This window comes from Plutella xylostella, chromosome 18, assembly GCF_932276165.1.
Source record: "Plutella xylostella chromosome 18, ilPluXylo3.1, whole genome shotgun sequence".
Classification (NCBI taxonomy): Eukaryota; Metazoa; Arthropoda; class Insecta; order Lepidoptera; family Plutellidae; genus Plutella; species Plutella xylostella.
Window position 1 is genome coordinate 4,849,606 of NC_063998.1, and position 21,904 is coordinate 4,871,509.

Sequence of the window (21,904 nt, forward strand, 5' to 3'; positions counted from 1 at the left end):
CACCTCTGCTCTTTGCTATTTTTATTAACTCCATTTCTAACAAACTTATTTCTTCCTACCATCTTTATGCAGACGATCTACAGATTTATACACATGCTTCTCCGTCTGATATAGCTCAAGCAGTTAATTTTATGAACACTGACCTGACTAAAATCGTAGACTGGAGTAAACACCATGGCCTTATGGTCAATCCGAAGAAAACCCAAGTTATCCTCATCGGAAGTTCTAGGTTAATGAATAACAATTTTCTTCGGATGGTGCCGCCAATTTATTTTGACGGGGTTCATGTACCTTATAGTGATACAGTCAGGAATCTTGGCGTAATTTTTGACAAGTTTATGACATGGAGTCCTCAGCTGGAGGCGGTTAGCCGGAGTATGTTTGCATCAGGGGGATCACTTCGAAGACTACGCAATTTCCTTCCTACCTCCACCAAAATTGCTTTAGCTCAATCACTCCTTCTTCCCGTTCTTGACTACGCCGATGCCAGCTATCTTGATCTCACTGAGGAGCAACTTAATAAGCTTGAGCGTCTTCAAAATTACTGCATACGATTCATATTTGGCTTAAGAAAATATGATCATGTATCTGTATTCCGACAAAAACTCAAGTGGCTCCCAATTCGCCTTCGACGGAATACTCACATACTTTCACTACTTTATTCGGTACTGTTCAATCCTTGTTCCCCAACATACCTTAAGGAGCGTTTTGAGTTGAGATGCTCTACACATAGCCGCTCACTACGTTCATCTCATAACCTTCGCCTTCATGTTCCATCTTGCACAACTGTGTTTTATGAGGGCTCATTCACATTTCAGGCTGTTAAATTATGGAACGATCTGCCCATTGAAATCAGACTCGCACCCTCTCTACCATCCTTTAAAAACAAGCTCCGACAGCACTACTTAAATTTATCTTATCCTGATTAGAATGCACCAGCAATTATTTATTTATTTTTAATAATATTTATGTATTATTATAGAATATATAGGTATATATTTATTATTAACTATGTAGGTTTTATATATTATTATATGTAGGTATTTACATATCGTTATACTTTATATTAATGTAGTTTATAAATATCTCTTATTTTCACACGCTACCCTTTTTCATTATTTCTATGTCCTTTCAATTTGGTTGTCTGGAAGAGATTACTTTTAGTAATAAGGCCGCCGATTGTGCTATTTATTTTCTGTTCATGTTTGTAATACTGTTTCTTTTTGTGTGCAATAAAGAGTATTTTATCTTTATCTTTATCTTTTATCTTAGAGGGTTAGCCTAAAAACTTTACTGGCCTATCATTCATTTGATAAATAATCTCGTGTAAAAAGTATGATGTCTGTTTTCCGAAGAAATAAATAAAATATGTGCTGATATGTACTTTAGTTAGTAATTTCAAATATTTATATATCGGGTATTGGTATCTTACTGACATATCCAATGATGCCTTTGCAAAGTTAATCATCAAACACGTAGCCATAAAAAGCGATAATAAAACAGATATACCTAGTATAGTACATCTTGGCCATAACACAGTGTTTGTATAGAGTTTACAGCGCTCGGTGGAAATCTCAGCCGGCGACACTGTCTCAGTCGTTCATAGTTGCACTTCGGGCAAAGTTCACTCAACTAATTCAATATGGATTTACGATGAACATTTCAAATTGAAAGAAGAATTTATATCCCTAGCCAGGCAATTTATATACTTACAATTTATATGTTTATACATACTTATGTATACTTATAATTTATATGATGTACGAAGACATAAAAGTCATACTAGAATAAGACCTATGTATGTAACTATAGTTTGAGAATGCTTTGTATTGTGTACTGTTTGTCTTCCTTTATCAATAAATAAATAACTCCTAAAAATAAAGAAAAATAATCAAAACTTTATTTAAGTCAATGCATTATCAGCGTATAAGTAAAGTTTAAAATAGTAATAATGGCGGCGTGTAAGTTAAGTATGTTTGTAACAAAAAACTCAAAAACTACTACATAATTATGTCAAAAATTATATCGTCATCATAATTCTATATTTAACTCATTTCTATCCCGTATTCTAATTAATAATGTAGCGTTTTTTTGCCGTACTTATAAAGTTCATAATTATTATGTAGTCTGTCAAAAGTGAAAATCCTAAAAACAAAACGAGACTCCATCTACAAAGTTGGAGGAGAGCCGGCAGGACTGGGCCGCGTCGGCGCAACAAGATCAAATAATTCCATGAAAATGAGCCCCGGGTATATTTAATTAACCCCGACTTCCCCGATTAGACTGCACTAAGAGCTCCCCAGCTCAGCATTACCGTCCCAGGAATTTCATTCGTACAGAATTGAAAATATTTATCTACACTTTTTGTACATGCAAATTTTCTCCCTCACGTAAAGCGTCGCCGATTTGTTAATGAAAGTGAGTGTAATTAATTTTTATTGGATTTTCTTTTCGCAAGAGAAGTTTTTAATTACCGTCGGGAGGTGCGTGTAATGTTTTCGTCATGTAATTTAATACTGAAAGTACTCACTTACTTTGTTTTTCATCGTAAGTAAACACTGAACATCAGTGTTTTGTATTAAAACATGGGACAAAACGACGTACACATTAACCCGTTTACGTTTCAAGTCAACATTTTCTAAACTAGCTTTCTGTTTCTGCTAGATTCTAGTTATCCACTTATCGAAACCACCTGATTTGGCACATCTGCTATTTCCAATTCCATTCCGCAAGCGCCGAAACAATTAAATTAGTATCGCACAAACAGCAGATACGTGATCGGACTTCCATTTAATAAGACCGACCACAAATTAAGGACGTCCGAATCAGATCTCATCAAACATGAAGCCCCTACTACAATATACCTGGGGGCTCTAAATAAATAAGTTGAGCAAATGAAAAACAACCACGTTCCCAGTGATCGAGCGTCGTGAATCGGGGTGTAATAAATATGCATGCCACGTCTATAGCACATCCCCCGTGATTAGTGGCGGGGGGGCCTTAATAGTGATAGCGTTACACGGGGCACATTTCGGGAATCTCGAAGGAGTCGACAACTCAACAGTATGTGCTATGTCATGTTGCTTGGATGACATGTTATTTTTACAGAGAATTAACATTCAACTTTTAAAAAGATGTTGCGCATTGCCAAACGTTGTTCTTAAAAATAGGGTGCTGATTTAGAAGCGTTGAATTTTAAGCTTAATTGGGCCTAATCCTTCTAAATCAACACGAATCAATCCAATTTATGCCTAAGCACAAATGAAGCACAGACCTCGAACTTCTTAATGGAAACTAAGCTAGACTTCGCCCCGGAGTGACGGGAGCGTGCGGGGGAATCCCCCCTAGCTAATAACTGAACGTGTCACTGTCTCATTGTGAGAGGTTCCTTGGATATTGCCAATATAGCATGCTCAACCGTGTGTGCGGCCCGCGGGGAGGTAATGATAGTATTGTCTTTACTGATGCGCCTTCAGATTGTCTTTCGGAGGTAAATTATTTACCTTTACGTGAATGCTTCGTATCATTGGAACGATATTTTTGCTGGAGGATCTTCAACTGTGAATAGGGGAAAGATATTTCTACATAATATTTCTATTCAATTCCAGTATAAGAGATAGACATTGTTTTTTACAGTCCCGTTACGAGCCCCGGATTTCATAAAACTAATAACAACATTTATGAACAAAAACAACACAATGATGCCGACATAAGATCTTGCATTTTATTACCTCGGTGTGTCTGAATGCGGAAATGTGCGAGTTATACGCACCATCGGGAACCCTCCTCCTGCAGAATGGCTCCCAAGGTGGAGGGGAAGTACTGACGTACCCGCCCAGAACTAAACGAGTGATATGTAGAAAACTGGGAACCATAAACTGTCAGCTCTCAGCCTCAGTATGTGGAGTTATGCACTTCGAAATTTAAATGTATCACGGCATAGAGCTTATAAACATGTATCACATTACTTACCGACGTTTTAAAGCCAAAGTATCATAAAATATATCCAAAATTCATAACTTTTCTTGATGTTAATGGAAAAACTGTGTAAGTAACTAGATACGGTAGCCGGCGATACGCACACAAAGAGTGCCTAAATGACTTAGATGAAGAGTTTTACTGGTAATAAATAACAAATAAATGTAAGATAGTCTGATGTCGCCGGGGTGCAGGCGCGGGGTTGCTAGGCGACGGCATGTTACGACGCTGCAATGTTGCCATAAAATCCCTTTTATAATCATACAGTCTTGCCTCCACTGATTATTTTTTTTTTTTTTTTTTTTTTTCTTTATTTGGAAACAAACAGCTTTATAATATTTCACTTATAAACTAACATTAAGTTCATACACAAGCCAATAAAGTTTCACAAAGAATTTAAACATTCAAACAAAACATCACTAACTTATAGTAGGTACATAATATATAACAACATGATTTTACTTATAATCTAAAATTACATATAGTAAGTTCAACTTTGCACATTTTATACTTAATCAGTTTTTAAGGTAGGTACTCATTATTTTTTTCTTATAACACAATGGTTTTTCATGAAATAGATCAGCTTGCTTATGCAACTTATTATAATTCTCGCAAGCTCGTATAACAAAGCGATTCTTTGTATAATTTCTACTACAGTTCTGTATCACAAAAGCCTTTTGATGACGGGAATTGTATTTACAATATAAATATATTCTACTAAGTAGGTATGGACTATCGACGTAGTGGTTGATAATCTTGTAAAGAAACATCTGGTCTCTCATTTCACGACGGTTTTCGAGTGATATAAAGCAACTAGTGTCAAAAAATTTAAATTTATATTTTAATCTTTTTATGAATTTATTTTGAATTCTTTCTATGTTGTATATATGATTTAGGTATTGAGGGTTCCATACCGTAGACGCGTATTCAAGAACGGATCTTACAAATGAGTTAAAAAGCAAAATAAGAGTGTTCGGTTGTTTAAAGTCTTTACTTTGTCGGAAAATAAAACCAAGCATCTTATATGCCTTTGCTGTAATTATGTCAAAGTGTTTACGGAACGACAATTCGCTGTCGAGATGAACGCCTAGGTCTCTCACTTCGGTTACCCTTCTTAAACTTTTATGATTAAAATTGTAATCGTATAAAATATGGTTTCTTTTCCTAGTAAAAGATATAACGCAGCACTTATCGATATTAAGAGAAATTTTATTAAGTTCGCAGTAATTTAATAGTTTGTTCAGATCTGATTGTAAATTATGACAGTCTTCTATTGACTTAACTTTAATAAATATTTTGGTGTCGTCGGCATATAATAAAGAATCTGAGTTATTTAATATATTTGTTACGTCATTAATAAAAATGTTGAAAAGAAGGGGACCTAAGTGGGAGCCCTGGGGAACGCCAGAAGAGATAGGAATGAACGACGATGTATATCCCTTAATAGAAACCGCTTGCGACCTATTTTTTAAATAAGAAACCAACCATCGCAGAAGGTTACCGTGTATACCGAATAAATCTAGTTTTTTTACTAGCAGATTGTGTGATATTTTATCAAACGCCTTTGAATAATCGGTATAGACGGCATCCACCTGAAATCCATCGTCCAAAGCATTCAATACACTATCAATATATTCACATAGATTAGATTCAGTGGATTTTCTGTTAATGAAACCATGCTGGGAGTTTATTAAATACGGTCTAACTGAGGGAAACATAACATCGTATATAATTTTTTCGAACAGTTTAGGAATAACATTGAGCTTAGATATGCCTCTATAATTACATACATTGTGCTTATCACCACCTCCTTTATAAATAGGTGTAACAAGAGACTGCTTCCATTTTACTGGAACTACGCAGGTATCCAAAGACATTCTAAATAAAACAGTAATTGGGGTTGAAAGTTGACGATGGCAGCGTTGCAAAAATAATGGATGAAGACCATCAGGCCCACATCCCTTAGAGGTATCTAGCATTTTTAAATATTTTTCAACTAGATCAATGCTTATATCCACAGAGCAAAGTATTGTGGTGTTGTTAAGATAATTCTTATTGTCAGGAATATTGTCAGCAATTTGGTCCTTTTCGAAAACCGACTGAAAGAATGTGTTAAAAATGTTAGCTATTGATTGGCCGTCTGAACCCATAGAACTTTCACCAAAGTAAATTGTGTCTGGGATTTCATTAATACTTTTTCGTGATTTTATGTATGACCAAAAATGCTTTGAATTTATTTTTATATTATCTTCCGCATTTGAAATAAATGCGTTAAAGCAGTCCTTTTCTAACTTTTTTTGCATCCGGCGCAACGAAGAGTAGTTTTCGTAGTCGGATAGCCTATTGTATATTTTCCATTTTTTATGAATTTTATTTTTTTTATTGATAAGGCTAATTAAAGGTTTTGAATACCACCGCGGATATTTCATTTCATTACGAACAACTCGACTGGGAATAAATCTGTGTATAATATCATTAACGACAGTGTAAAAGTTATCTACGGCAACCTCGATGCAGTCTACAGATAAATGCTGTTCCCAATTTACGGAAGCAAGAGCTGTGTTAATGATATTATAGTCGGCAGCATGGAAGCGGCGCACGGTGCGCGGGGCGGGCGGCAGCGCGGGCGGGGCGGGCGCGGCCAGCACGCGCGCGCGCAGCGGCGGGTGGTGCGCGTCCGCCGGCACCAGGCCCTCCGCACCCTCCACCGAGCACGACATGTTAGATACAACTAGATCCAGCATTCTGTTGTTGTGATTTAATAACAAGTTATGCTGAGTGAAATTTGTAAATGACAAAAAGGTAGAAATATTATAAGTTAGGGAATCCTCGGATGGATTCTCTAAGACGTAACAATTAGAACTTTGAGGGGCGGGATGCCATTTACCGTTAGTAATATTAAAATCACCAATAATAAGGAATTTATCATCTGGGCATTCGATGAATAAGTCGGAAATAAATTCAAAAAATGCTAGCTCCGAATTAACTTGGTCTGCATTATGAGGAAAGTAGCAGCAATATATACGAAGTAAGTTATTTAAAGGTGGTTCGGATATTCGTATGTTAACGCAGGTAATGTCGGCGTCGGGCATGGCGGGGGGCGCGCGCACGTCGCGCGAGTCGGCCGCGAGCGCGCGCCGCACGGCCACCAGCGTCCCGCCGCCGAGCGACATGTTCCTACCCACATAGTCCCGGTCTGTTCGGTATACACTGTAGCGTGAATCTACTAACTCGCTATCAAATATGCCAGGTAGCAGCCATGACTCACTGACGCATATTAAATCATATGTCTCACTTGAAACATTTTTTAGGAATGTGTTTGTTTTTGTTCGTAATCCACGAACATTTTGGTAAAAAACACTAAGCGCTGCCATGACTACATTGAATAAATAAAATTACTTTAAATAAATATGCCATCATTAATAAAAACCAGATGCTTAGAAACAAAATCATCACACCCGACTTAACACAGTGGGCCAGTGAGAATTTAAAAAAGAAATAAATATTTTTAGCTTCAATTAAATAAAGAATAATCCTTAATATTATCCTATAGCTCTTTATTATAGTTCTCAAACGATAGTCTGGATCATTAAAGTTAAAGAGGAACAATAGTCCAATCATCAAAATTGAATACGCATTGAGAAAAATAATATTTATCGGACAAACAAACTCATTCAATGAGACAGAAGGCAATGTTAGCGCGTGACCGCTCGCTGCCGCAAAACAAGTTAGTCTGTCGAATGAATAGAAAAAACAAGCCCGAATAAAAATCACCTTTAAAGCGCGCTGTGCAAGACTTACAATAAAATGAGGTGCGTTATCAGTAGTGTTCGTACCATTACAATTTGCGCACAAAAGCAAGGCAGGGGTTTGCAACCTTTTGTACAAATAGCAATAACATGTAACAAATGCAATAGCGAGAGGTAACAACAACATTTTAAAAATATAGTTAGCACTTATGTAATTTTTTTTAAAGCATCGGATGACGTTATATAAATTATTGGTGATTTTTCGTTGCGTCGAACCATTACAGTGCAATTACGAACCCAGCAGAAAGCGTAATTCTTGGCCTTAACTTTGGCTTTCGCCTGCTGCAAAAGGTATCTATTTTTTGTTGATAGATGGTCATTCGCATATATTCTATCATCAACCCCAACAAAGCCAATATCGGAACATTTAATACCTTTCATTTTCCGGAGAGCAGCCAGAAAATCGTCCTTCTTATATCTCGCTTGAAATTTAACGATAATTGGTTTCGGACGCTTTACATCGGTATCGTTTTTGGTCGCGATTCGGGTTATGAAGTCGATATCGGTATCCGGTTTCAGAGAAAAATTGCAATAATCTGCCAATCTGCTCAAAATAGAAATGAGGTTTTCACCCTGCTTCTGCGGCACACCATTAATTTGGATGTTTGATTTTCTCACCCATTGCTCATTCCTACTGTTGTCCTCAGTCAGGTCGGCGACAGTCTTTCGCAACTCGTTCACTTCGCTGCGTAGCTGTTCCACCTCCGTGACGCGGTTTTCCACATCAGAGATCCTATGGGTTAATTCTTCGATACTCTTACTGAGGTTACTGTTAAGTACCATGATATCCCCTTTCATCTGCTTAATGTCCGCTTCAATGGAAGAAACAGAGTCAAGCTTTTTCAGGATAACATCCATCTGCTGAGACATCTGCAACAACATGTCTTCCTTACCCGCCGTTTGCTTCGGTTCAGCCGTGGACGTCCAGGTAGTGTCGAGATCGGTAGGCGGCTTCACCTGCTTGTCCCGGCATGATGAGCATATCCAGGTCGCTTTACCGGTTCCAAGTCGGTCATATCCTCGCTCACTAATTCCAGCGCAGGAGAAATGGTATCTCGACTTGCAGCTAGAACAGTCCGGACCATGCCCGACATTATCAGCACAGGTAGCGCAGTTGGCAGGAACACAAGCTTTAGGCATTTTCTCGAAATAGTGTTGTAGTCGAAAATGTTGACAACCTCTGACTTAGAATAAACGAGTATAATATGTGGTGATGTTCTGAGAGCGCGTGCAAGCGAGACGAATGCACGATCGCGAATGTGATGTGTGATTATGGTGATCCCGTGGAATCCTCTCTCTGGTTAGTTAATTTAACAAACTCGATTATTTCGCTGCTGATGCAGCACATAACAACATCCCAGCGAGTGCGGTCGCTGTAACGCAATCAGCCCACGATTGTGGGAACAAATGGAGATCCACCTCAAGTTGCGTTGAATATTTATTGTTATTGCTTTCCGATTGCGCGCGAGCGTCGCGCCGTCGCCGAAATCAAATTAGGAACCCTGCGCTGTCCTAAACAAATTTAAATTTTCAATTATGAACAGTGTCAGGGAGGTGGAGCCGCTCCCCGAGGAGCCGTGACTTATTGCGGAGTATCGGCGCGGGTTGATGCCTCAATAACGTATTCAGAATAATTATACGCAGTGCAAACTTCGGACGATTGAATTTGCTCTCCAGAGATATTTATTTTTTAATACACATGAATTGCGAGAGAAATAAACATGATGAGTGTTTGCATGATTTCCGATATAAATCTGTTGAAAAAATTCGCTTCGTCACGCTTCTTATTGATTTCACGCGGCAATAAGAGAATCAACACGGCTCGACCTCCCTATAAACTTTGTCCGGCCCAGTGGGCATAAACTGCAATAGGATTCCACGGTGGATGCCCCCAAATATTTCTCCGGTCCGAAGCTGTCACGAGGCGTAGCTACAAGAGGTGCGAAGATTTACCTGAGACCCTCCCGTGCTCCTATTGGCATTGAAATATTTATTATATTTTTCAATAAAGCAGTTTCGGGGTGTGATTGCCGTCGGAAAAATTCGGCCGCTCGGATTTGGTGTTTTGGTCGAATGGACATAATCTCTGTAAGTTAACGTTATTGGAGGCAATAAAGTGTTTTGGGGCATGGCGTTAGGATTTTCCTGGTCGTAGTTTGTGATTTGTAATAGGAAATTGAATTTCTTTTCGCCATTAATTTAGTTCTAGCTGCTGGAGGCGCGGAGGCGGATCGGCTGATTGAAGTTTACGCAGCTCGCCGGCTCACTCTACATTTTATTTAAATAATTTTCTGAGAGTACATCGACAGCTACCTACTCTCAAATGGTTTTTCCCCTTTTTCGTATTAACTAAATTGTGTGTTTGATGTGTTGACGTGTAAAATCTTGCAACAGTATTTACTTAAATTCGTCAATTATTTATTTCAAATGTATGGATATTGGACATTAATGATTGTTAGCACAAATAATTTATATGCTAGAAAAGATACATTGTTTTTTACTTATATTTTTATTACCTAAAGATAGTCTCTTGATATTCGCAAAGTACTTAAGTAATACAAACAAACATTTTAAATTTTTAAACATTCTAAAGTGTGATTCCCATTTGCCTCTTAAATAAACGGTCTCCTAAATCAACTACTTGAACAAAAAGATAACTAGAAGTCGAACATCCGTAAACCGTACATATTGGAAAGAAGCCGTCCCATTCAAACGACGCCACTCACCCCAGTCACAGCCATGAAACAGGTGAAGCTGGCAATTCTGGCGAGAGATGTCGAGAAGAAGCAATAAGGAAAAAGTATAACAATAAAGATGACAATACCTTAGCCAATATTATAGACGATGCAAGACAAACAGGTAGCAATATTCTGCAATATGAAGCCGACAGTCGACACCGGTGGTATCAATAACGGAGATTCTGCGTCGAACCGCGCGCTTCTGACGCGGAATACCCAAACAGATGCCCTAAATAAGGATGAGTCACTTCGAGAGTTTAGAGATTAACGATTCAATTCTAGCAAATTCGTAACAAAATGATGACATTAATTTCTGCTATTATATAAAATATTAATAAATTTAATTAATACCTATCTATAATTGAACCCAATGCAATCAGCATTATAAACTAAGTTATATTTATTTTGACTGAAACAAAGCTAGTAACCTACTGGATTACTTGATTTATATACCTGTTCTTTAAGTTTCAAATTGAACGATGATGCTGACAAAACATACATTATATCCTTAAGTAGCCATATCTTTTCCATCATAGTTCTGTTGAGATCAGGGGGGACGGCGCGTGCCCGCGTGGCGAATACAGCGATTACACTGTTGCGACTCTCCTCAACTACTCCCGACAACCATCTGCGAGCGTCAAGCGATTCTCAATTGTTTATCGAAATATAATCGCGTCTAAAACCATAATCAGGCCTTTATTATGCATACATATTACACTTGGTGATAAATGTTAAGCGTTCGGATATTTTGCTGACACATGTCACGTCTAGCGGCTTGCCTAGTCAGCGAAATTAGTTTACGATTTGTTGACAGCTATTAAGTTTTGCTAAGCGCTGAGGTGAGAGGCAGTGAGGCTTTATTATGTTAGTTTAATTGTCATGAGCCATTTGCTCAAGAATTTGCCACGGAATTATTTATACATATACCAAAACTTTTGAAATCCGTAACAGCTATAATACAAGACATCTGCCTTTAATACATTTTCAATAAAGATTATATCGTGAACGGGTGTAGTGTTTCAAAAACTCCATTTGGAGGCACCCTATTAGTGGGGTGGGTGAATCTGTGATCTCAAAAGATTGAAAATCAAACAATGCGCGCGTCCGGAACTTAATACCTTCCATTATTAAGACGCGAATGTGGCATTAGAGGGAAATAAGGCAAGAACAGTGCCGCCCTCGCAAAACTGAAAGTGTTTATAGACTGAACAGGGTAAGAGGGTAATGTCCGTAATAAAATTTTATACACCGAAATATTCCGGGCGATGAGACGGGACGTGTGAAATTATGGGACTAAAGCTTCCGGGTAAAGTTTACAACTCGCGAAATTTTATTACAGTTGCGTCAATGAACTGAAAATTCTCATTAGCGCACCGCAAGTTTCGCGGAATTAACCTAAGTGCTCTAGTAAGCGAAACTCATTAGCCACTAGCGCTTTAATTTTTAAAGGCGTCGAGGAAATTAATCCCGATAGGCAGATTGCGAACGTGTTGAGTAAACAGGCGTGCCCCGCGCCCCGCGCCGCCCCCGCCCTCCCCGCCGCCGCCGTCTATCACATCGTTTCGACAAATAATTTATGTAAATTAAATTCACATTACCCTGTTCCACATTTTGAGCCTCGCACTCGTCGCGCGGCGGTCTCCTGCCATGTTTATTGCTGTATTTTGTCTTCATTATCTCGTCTTTCGTTTCACTATCTTGTTGTCATGCTTTTTCATAATTTTCTGCCGCACTCGGCGTCGACTTCACTGGCTTTTCATCATTCGCTGAAAGCTATTACATTTATGAGATTTGTGTTCAATTATCAAAAGAGGTTTTCTTTTTCAATTTTGACAATTGTTGGAAATTCTTCTTCTTGTTTAACTAATATATTTTATTGACAAGCACCAAGACTAAGTAACGTCTTCGTCCCGAGTAAATTCTCTTCAGCAGTAAAGTTTTAACGTAAAACGGCTCAAAACGAAAGCTTTCGAGAGAAGAAGAAAAACATTCCGAAAAACTATTACCATTCGGCAAACCTAATAAAGGTTTAGAAGTTTTAAGAGTGCTTTCGCTAAAAATACGGTGTCGCAGAAGTTTTCTTTATTAGTTTCCCCTTTAATCCAGGCAGGCGTGTTCCAATGTCTTTATGGCGAATTTTCAATCTGAGCCTGGGCGGAAGCCAATAAGAAATCAACTATTTGTTCCCTGATTCCTGCACCGGCCGAGGGGACGCTTCTTTACGACTTCTTTTACGATTCGAGGTGCATTCGGAATTAGTTCGCGCGGAGAGCCTTTCCGTGTCTGTCGAAGATGAATGCCAAAAGGATTACAATGACTGACTGTCGTCGCGACTGTATCTTGCTCGTTCAACTTTTTCTGCGGTCAATACTTCTTCTTCAGGTTTTGATAGTTTAAGCAAAGTTTTACTCTTTTCACTCTGAAAGAAATAGCAGAACAAAACTTTAGTGTTTATTATTGTTGTTGGGAAATAAATATGGCTATGTTATTAAATTTACGGGGCAGGTTTAAGTACTCGTTAAACTAGCCAAAGCTTGAACACAAAGCATGGTAACAAAAAACTTCTTCCGCCGGCTGAGCACAAGAGTACCTGAAACAGTTACAAATTTCATTAGCAACAGTTTATTCCGCTTTCGTTGGACTGCTCAAACGAAAATCTCTATTATTTGGTTCGTACTAATAACAACTTTGTGGAGGCAGCCGATTGAATAATGCGGAGCACTTTTGAAATCACTGAAGTTTTCCATAAACGGGAGCGAACTGTTACTAGTGCGTTACGAAGCTTTTCAACTGAACAATTTTTCAGTGAATTTAAATTGAATCCCTACCGCGAGTTTCGATCATTTCATTTGGAGTTCTTTAATCTTTATCGCAGATAGCTTTTGTTTATTTCCGCTGCTATTTTTGATATTTTTGCTCTTTTAATTTTATTTTGCTTTCAATTTGGGATCCGTTTAGTTTTGTGGTCAGTGTGAACATTGCGATTCTGTTTTTGTGGTTTTGTGGTACAGTTTTATGCCATTTAAACTTTAGCACGGTATAATAATGATTTATTATATTTTCAATTATTTTTTCTACTTTAATCATAAAACGAAGCTTATATTCTATTTAAATGTAGCTTAGACATTTCAGGTAACTTGGTAATTAAATAATGTAGATGATAAGAAGTTATGACGAAAATAAGATTACTAGCATCATACCTTCTCCACATATAATGAACTTATGAGGCAACAATAACTTGCACATTATAAAAGCACAAATAAATTTCTGAAATATGTAAAATATATAAGTTATATATTTAACATATAAACACTTGACGGTTACACCGTTTTCTCCGTCCATTAAATGTACAGGATGATTCGTACGTACAGGCTGTGACACGTCTGCGCGTATATTAAACAGGCAGATGTCTGCTGCCGGTAATTAATATCACCCTGAGATTTCATCCTCACTTATGAGAACTAGTTGACTAGTTGTGTTTAATTTTAAACTTGTAGACGGCTGCGGCTCACGTCTACCGTCACTCGTGGGATTACCGCTCGTTACCTTGCGAAGTTTTATAGAAAGAAAGAAAGAAAGAAAAACTTTATTTGGCTTAGACACCAATATTAATTTACATATATTGAGAAAGAGAAATAGATAGGTAATTAATCTAATATACTGGTGATACTATATAAATACTAGGTAAATAGTGGTCAAAATTATTATAATATTTTTTTACGAAAAAAAACTCATAGCATCAGAGAATAATACAAATCCATCTGTAAACTACATACTCTTAGGTACATAGGCGACTTAAATCATGTAGCCCGGTCCCAAAGAACGTCATAGTATCCAAATAAATTCCAAATTAGTTTGAAATAGTCCATTTATATATGTAAACAAATAACAAATAAACCTTTATCTAAAAAAATCGAACTGACATAAAAAACAACTCATCAAGTAAAGAGTACCTAACTAGTTAACAATACTTATACGTACCTAATTATAACACCAAATAGAAAGAGACATAAAGTAACACACATAAAATAATATTAATTTGGACGACACTTTATGTTCAAGAGCAGATAAAACCAAGTGGGCTTAATACGGAAACGTATTTTGTCATTTTACCGCCTGGCTGCAGAAAATAAAGTTTCCCGATTAAGAAAAAATAAAAGCACATACAAAATGCTATAAAATGTAGGGTGATGTCGGATGGAGTTCCAGCTTTAATACTTTATTACGATCCAGAGTAATCTCACTCTCTGCATTTTTATGGCAGCCGTTTAATCGCATTAAAGTTGAAATTCGCTACTTTTACTTCTCAATACTGAATCCTTTTTACTACATCACTTTCATGAAGATTTTTAATATATTTTATTAAATATGTACGTCCATTATAATGATTAACCTAATTTATAGTATATTTTAAGAATGTTACATATATCCTGGTTGTGAAACTTACAACAGCGCAATAGATCTTATTGAAACCACTTTCTTCGATTACAGTGTTTTTACCAACAGATAAATCTGCTACGCTTCGTGCGTAGCAGTTTCGTTGCCAAGCCTACGAGGCTACGTGCTACAGTGGTGCTACGAACTTTTGCTCTACGAAAATATTCGTAGCATTTTCTCACATCTTACCTACTTTATACCTGTAACCTTTTCTTAGGTCCAAATTATAAGCTAGGCACTAAATAACATGAAATTATAACTATTATCTCTGGTTAACATTGCTCAGTTTTATCCAAAAGGGATTAATTATGCAGAAATGAAGTTCGACCTGTCCCATCAGAGATTACCTATTTGAAATTAGTAGGTACTATCCGGATATGATAATAAATGAGTGAATTACAACATAATAAATATATTTCCATTTAAAAGTTTGGTTTAATATTTATCGGAGCGCGCATTTTTGCAACTCGTGCGGCAAAGTTCGATCTATAACTCAGTTGAGTTGAGCTAGACTTGGATAGTTCTGTCGGTCGGTACATTATCTTTACACGTGTTGGGATTAACTCGGTAAACTCCGTGCTTCACTTCAACTCAGCTTCTGACGAAGTGTAGAGAAGGTAGAGTGGGTACGTTGTATACAATTTCAGTAGAAAGTAGAGTACCGAGTCTAATTTCAGTTTGTTTAAGTTGTGACACATAAATGTTGGAAATATAGATAGGTCATAGGATACATCTAAATTAAGGTATTGAAGTTGTTATTAAAATTCATTTACCAAATCCAGAGGATGGAAGGAAGGAGGTACGCAGATGACAGAAAAAACCTAAACTGTTTTCGTATTTCTTAAATTACAAGACCCATACTAGAGGCCCTGTACCTCCGCTATACGTAGTGGCAACTCCGCGCCGCTTCATTCAGTTGACTCGTGACTGAAATCTCATAAGCGGACTCATCGCATCGCGTAAGTCGGCTCACCGACGCCGCCGCCGCCGCCGGTGTGAGCACTAATGAGACAACACTACTTTATACACCCGGTGGAGAAGCGAAACAAGTGCTGGCTATTAACTGCTGCTGGTTTATGACTACTCTTTTAACCCCGGACAAAAAGAGAGGTTTTGTAAGTTTACAGTTTACACGGATAGTGTATCTGTATGTATGTGTTTATGTCTGCGGTGGCGTAGCTCCCAAACGGTTGGACCAATTTCCTATTTGTTTTTTTTTTAACCATGGTAAATGTTACCCCTAGTTTAAATACCCATAAAAGCCGAGTTTAAATAACTGCGTAGACATAATATGTTTACACACAAACTTATAACGCCTCTTTTTTGTAATCGAGTTTTACAAACAGTAGCCGCACAAAAGCAAACAAGCTTACGCGTTTCAGAAACCCATACCAATTTAATCCAATTTCTGGCTTTGTATAGGCAATACGCGTAGCTCAACTAAGCCGCTCTAATAAAACCCTTAACAACAGCGATATAAGAACTATATTCTCCCTTCGCTCAAAGCTATTCAGTCACCTAATGGGTGAAAGTTTCATGTAAGGCCAATTGTGTGTTTGTAATCTAATCAGGCCGTGTACTGCGATATTTTCAAATTCCCTGCCTTCCGGAACAGTGATGTATTTCAGCTGTTTTGACGTCGCAGTTAAAGTTAGTGTAATTAATTATTGCCTGCTGCTCTTAGTACATATATGTAGTTTTCAATAAATAATTAAGTAAATATTAAGAGGTTTAGTAGATATAATTAAGTAAGTACTACAAAAGTGTACACTAACAAACAAAAGTGTATACCTACAAACCACTGGAAATCGAAGTACATAATAATGTAGACAGTGAAATAAGTGTCAAAATAAATATCGCGTTAAATTAAGATAGATAGATCTACCCCAGCAGACGGCTAAAAATATCGAAAGACTTACTCCAACTGAGCTTTCCATAATAAGTTACTCAATTTGCGTACTTACAAAGTACTGTACAAAAATGTGTCAACAATAATCGTCGCATAATCCATCACCGGTAAAGGCTGGGGCAAAGCGCCGCCCGCGCGAGCGAAGCCGTCGATGTAAACGAGAGCTGTCACTCGTTTAATACGATTGATGTATGGGAGTTGTTGCGCGTACTTGTGCTGTGTTACTGTTGATTGATTGAGTGGAAGGTGGACTTGACCGTGAAATTTTGACATATTTTTGGAGATTTTCTTAGATGGTTAGGTTATCGCTCAGCTGTACGAATGAACTTTAACAGATCGATCTTTGTCTTTGTATTCTGACAAAGTATGACAACTACAGATTTAAAGATGCAGCTGTGCTGCTGTAGGCCGTATAACTCTGTGATTTACAAAAAAGGCTTAGTAATATATTATATTTTGGTTGGTTTTCTATAAAAAAACACTTTATTTCAGTAATTAATCTACTAATTGATTAGCTTAAAAACCTCCACTAAACTAACACAAAATTTGCATAAATAACAATCAGTCTCAACTCAACAAGGGTCCCATTTACTGTACAAAATGAAAATAATAAACCTAAAACCCGGCTTAATACTTGCTAACAAATTGTTATAAATAGCGACACAGTAATCCCGTGCTTGGTCGAAACTATCCTTGACCAAAATATGCGATAGGATCTTTTGGGCGTGCGTCTCGCATGGCTTCGCTTGTTATGGGCTGGACGCAGCTGGAAGCCAAACGCTAACTTATCACAGTCCACCGCGAGCGAACAGCTACCACCGCAGCAGGCTTAAACTTTAGTCCTTGCTTCATGTATTCAGTAGGTACTTTAGTTATTTGGTTGGAAATAAGGGGATAACGTCTATCCATATATTTTGAGTTTATTTAGGACTCGTGTAGATGAGGCTCATTGTTTTTTTTATTTATTGCACAAATATTATAATAGTACAATATGTAAGTGTACAAAGGTTGACTTAACTAATGTTAAAAGTATTTTCCACTAGCCAACCTACAGGAGATACAGGAAAACCAGTATAATTATTGTCAAATGTCTTCTTCTTTGCAACTGGACAATGTATCAAAACTCTCTTTTGGTTGTATAATCTATGGCACACAAATGCGATGACCAACCCTACGTATTCCATGTACGACAGTTTTACAAGCTAACAGTGGGGCCCAAACAATGTAACAGGCGTCATGCGATAAAATAAAAAGGCGAATGAAGTCGCCTTCGTTAGGATCACGTGAAAGGGAACACGACAAGCGAAGTTTCGGCTATAACTTACACAGCTCGCGTGTGATTGACGTTCTTCTATTGTTAGTTCAAAATTGTGTACGTACTTACGTATTTGTTTTGACTGACACGTAGATTGATGGTAATTGTGGGCCACGGAATGTAATACCTACGGTGTGTACATTTGTTATAAGTGTGTGTGTTGTAATGTGTGTGAAGCTTTCAATGTTAAACAAAGCTATCGCTGATAGCAAATAGAGTAGGTTTAAATCCACTTTGCGTATATTTCCTAAATAACCAGGCCGTGACTCGAGTGGCTGGCTGTGCTAGCGAAGGTTTATATATATAAGTACTTAGTTAATATAATGTATATAGCATGCTTGCAGATAACATGCTACCTCAAAACTAAGTAAGGAACTTATAGTTTGAAGATAGTTACCGTTCGCATACAAACATTACAGCGGATTTAACGGTAGCGGTAGGTGACTGTATTATAAAACTAATAACAGGAGAGGTTACATGAGAATTTGACAGTTGGGCAAACCTTTTAGTTTGCTGTTAGCACAATAGGAAAGAGGCAATGAATGCGAATCGATCAAGTTACCTAATCTACATGTAGTAACCTGCGATAATTAAAGCATCCCATAGTAATTTCGGTTATCTTGCAGCGTATGTTTAATCTATCCGTGTGCGCCGCAGAGCCGTGTCGTGCCGTCGCGTGCGGCGCCTGCGCCCGCCCGCATCAAGATATACCACCAGTAATTGTAGTTTTGCTTATTACCGACCAACGCAACCGGCTGCCCTAATTGTACTTCCGTTCTGTGACCGGCCTTACGTCTGCGGCGCCCCTTAGTGAATACTATACAACAACTGGCACAGAGAATCGGGAATCTAGGTGGGTTCTAATTTGGAACGGACTGACTCTACTCTTTGAAAGTGATAGCGTAATGAAAGGTAGGAATGGTAGTGGGAATTGGTCTTGCATACGCTAGCCGCAGTTCTGCATGAAGCTTTCAGGTGGGGCTTTTGTCGAATTACGGCTGGAAGCCTCAAATGATTTGCATAAAAATGGTGTTCTGCGGGCGAGTCTGTTACTGTGAGGTTTATTGTACACATAGGAGATTGAATTATGAAAAATGCACCACTACTGTGCGAGTACGGCTGCGATGAAAGATAGCGCGAGCGTCACCGGTGAGGCTTTGAAATATGTATTTCATAGTGTCGAATCTTGCCGCCGCCGCCGCCCCGCGTCGGGAGAATACGACCGAATATTCGGCGCATCTCGGCGCGCCATAAAATAGTCATGTGAATGTAAGGCACGACAATTTTGTTTGGAAATATTCGCCCTGCTAAATTTTGTTGACTCAGTGTAGCGATCGAACTCGTTAGAAGCAGTTTTTATTGAGAAAATTGCTATTGCTATCGTTTCGACGTCTGGAAAAATCTAAAATGACAGTTTAAATCGCTCTGTTGTTTTCAACATCGCTAATAATATCTCTATGATAAAATACACATACTTAATAAGATATCTAAAACCTTAAAAGAACTATAAACACGTACGTCTCGATCGTGAACATTACATTATGTGTGTACATAATATTATATGTATTTATGTACACACTAGACTAGACGAAGTTAAATAAATACACATAAAAGCTTTCGCAGCTATATTTTATTGTCTTGATAATCTATCGTTATTTAATTCTAGGCACGCCTCAGAAATACTTTTAAAAGATAAATGTGCGACGGTAAAACTTCTTAGATATCGTCGTTTGAAATATTTATTGCATAGTGTAGTGATGAATATCACTGACACGCAACAGACATGTTACATTATTCTGCTGTATAACAGTTTTATTTCACCAATACCTAATAATACGAGACCCATAAATTAACTTCTTAGATCTATATCTACCAAATGCTGTATATCCTTTTAGCCCGTCACTAAATACTTAGAGCACCAACTTTGGTCTTAGTGCACCACCAAATCGTGATCTTAAAGGAAAATCTCCTGTGTGCAAACTGCACATACAGTGTACCTACACATTAGACGTTGTAGCCAAGGGGAGCACATCTGCATCGATCAGCCAGGAGATGGGATCTGGCAAGCGTGTCGCCAGTACATTCTGATGCGAATCGCGACGCCTCTGGGACCGACTCGGGAGTCTGTGACGTCGATTTGCATATCCCCAGCCAGCGCAGGGCTTGATCCTAGTACTGCGCCGGATACCTACGCCCGGCACTTTAGACGGCTTACGGAAGAATGTCGTGAAAAGGGTACGAGGATGATACAACTGAAGATGTATTTTTAAGAAAGCAGGAATACTTATTGAAACTTTTGCTTCAATAACATCAATCAAATAATTTACATAGGTACTAATCAAACTAATTTAATAATAGGTATTCTTCTTATCATGTCATGATGAAAGTAGGTATTAGTAGGATCCTGCAGGGCTGTTCTTATTTACAAATACAGGGCTGCTAGCTGCTATCCTACTGCCTTCAATACAATGTGACAGCGGTCCTTTATACAGACCGATATCGCACTGGCATCGTGACGCTCCAGTCACTAGATTTAGTTCCACTGCGGAGAGTTCCAACTCAAAGTGATTCTGATTTGTCTCCGACAGTCCAGGCCGTATGTGCCGTAGATTTGCAAGTTTGGGAATTCAAGTTGTTTACATTGTTGTTACAATGCAAGGATGTTGAGATTATTCTATGGACGAATACCAAGATACGTGAGGGCAACAAGTTATCATGACAACTGTGTTGTTCGATTTCATTTGCATGTCTCATTGTTTTTGCGCTGGTTTCGAATCGGGTATATATTCTTGTTTTGGAAATGCTGTACAATAATAATAATAATAATTCTTTATTTCGGATATCAAGATCCATATAAAAACACACACTTTACAAAAAACATAAAAACTAACTAAATACCTACACCAAAACATATATAAACTAATAATTACAAAAGGCATGCAAGTAAAAAAGATAGACAAACAGAAAACAAAAAAATAAAAACAAACAAAAGATGTGGCAAGATTTAGACCTATTTACACACATGTACACCCACCCAGTGTCTACTGATAATGATATCATACGTTTTTCAGTCTACTTTAATCAGATCAGATGTTATTTCCCACAAGGTTTTAAACTAAATACCAAATAAGAATTCAAGATAATCTACACGAACAGACTGTACTTGAAACACGCGTTTACTTTTTATGTTTTCTTTGGTGTAAACTATATAACAATACATTATCTAAATTCACACATTTTTGTTTTTCAAACGTATCTAGAATTAGACCTCTATTCATACGGTTTTTGATCCCTTTGAAGTGAATGTAATGTCTCGTGTTATACAAACAACTGTCTTATTTGTTACTTTTACCTTTTGTTATATCAAATATTTTTATACATATTATATGAGTCCCCTTTAACAGTAGTTTTAATTTATTTAATCATTAATGTACTTAAATAAAATTCTAAACATGATATTATGCAGTTCCACTACTAACGTTGGAAAAACTCTCTTAAACATTTTACAAAATAACATACCGATTGACCCTTTATACTCGGTCGTTTTATTTTATTGACCCTTCTGCTGTGTTGTTATTTTGTTTCACGTCGGTTCCCGTCACTTCGATGGCGAGAATTAGTCGGATTATCGTGTCCCTTCCACCGCACACCACTTTACATTCGTTATTCATAATTTAGTATGTCTGAAATCCGCTATATAGTGCGACTTTGTGAAACG

The 21,904-nt window shown here is 37.7% G+C and overlaps 1 protein-coding gene across 3 annotated transcripts in view; it reads left to right on the plus strand.

Moving 5' to 3' along the window:
• LOC105391004 (semaphorin-2A) overlaps positions 1–21,904 on the plus strand; it is a 319,874-nt gene that overhangs the window by 262,901 nt on the left and 35,069 nt on the right. The gene's annotated exons all lie outside the window — the stretch shown is intronic.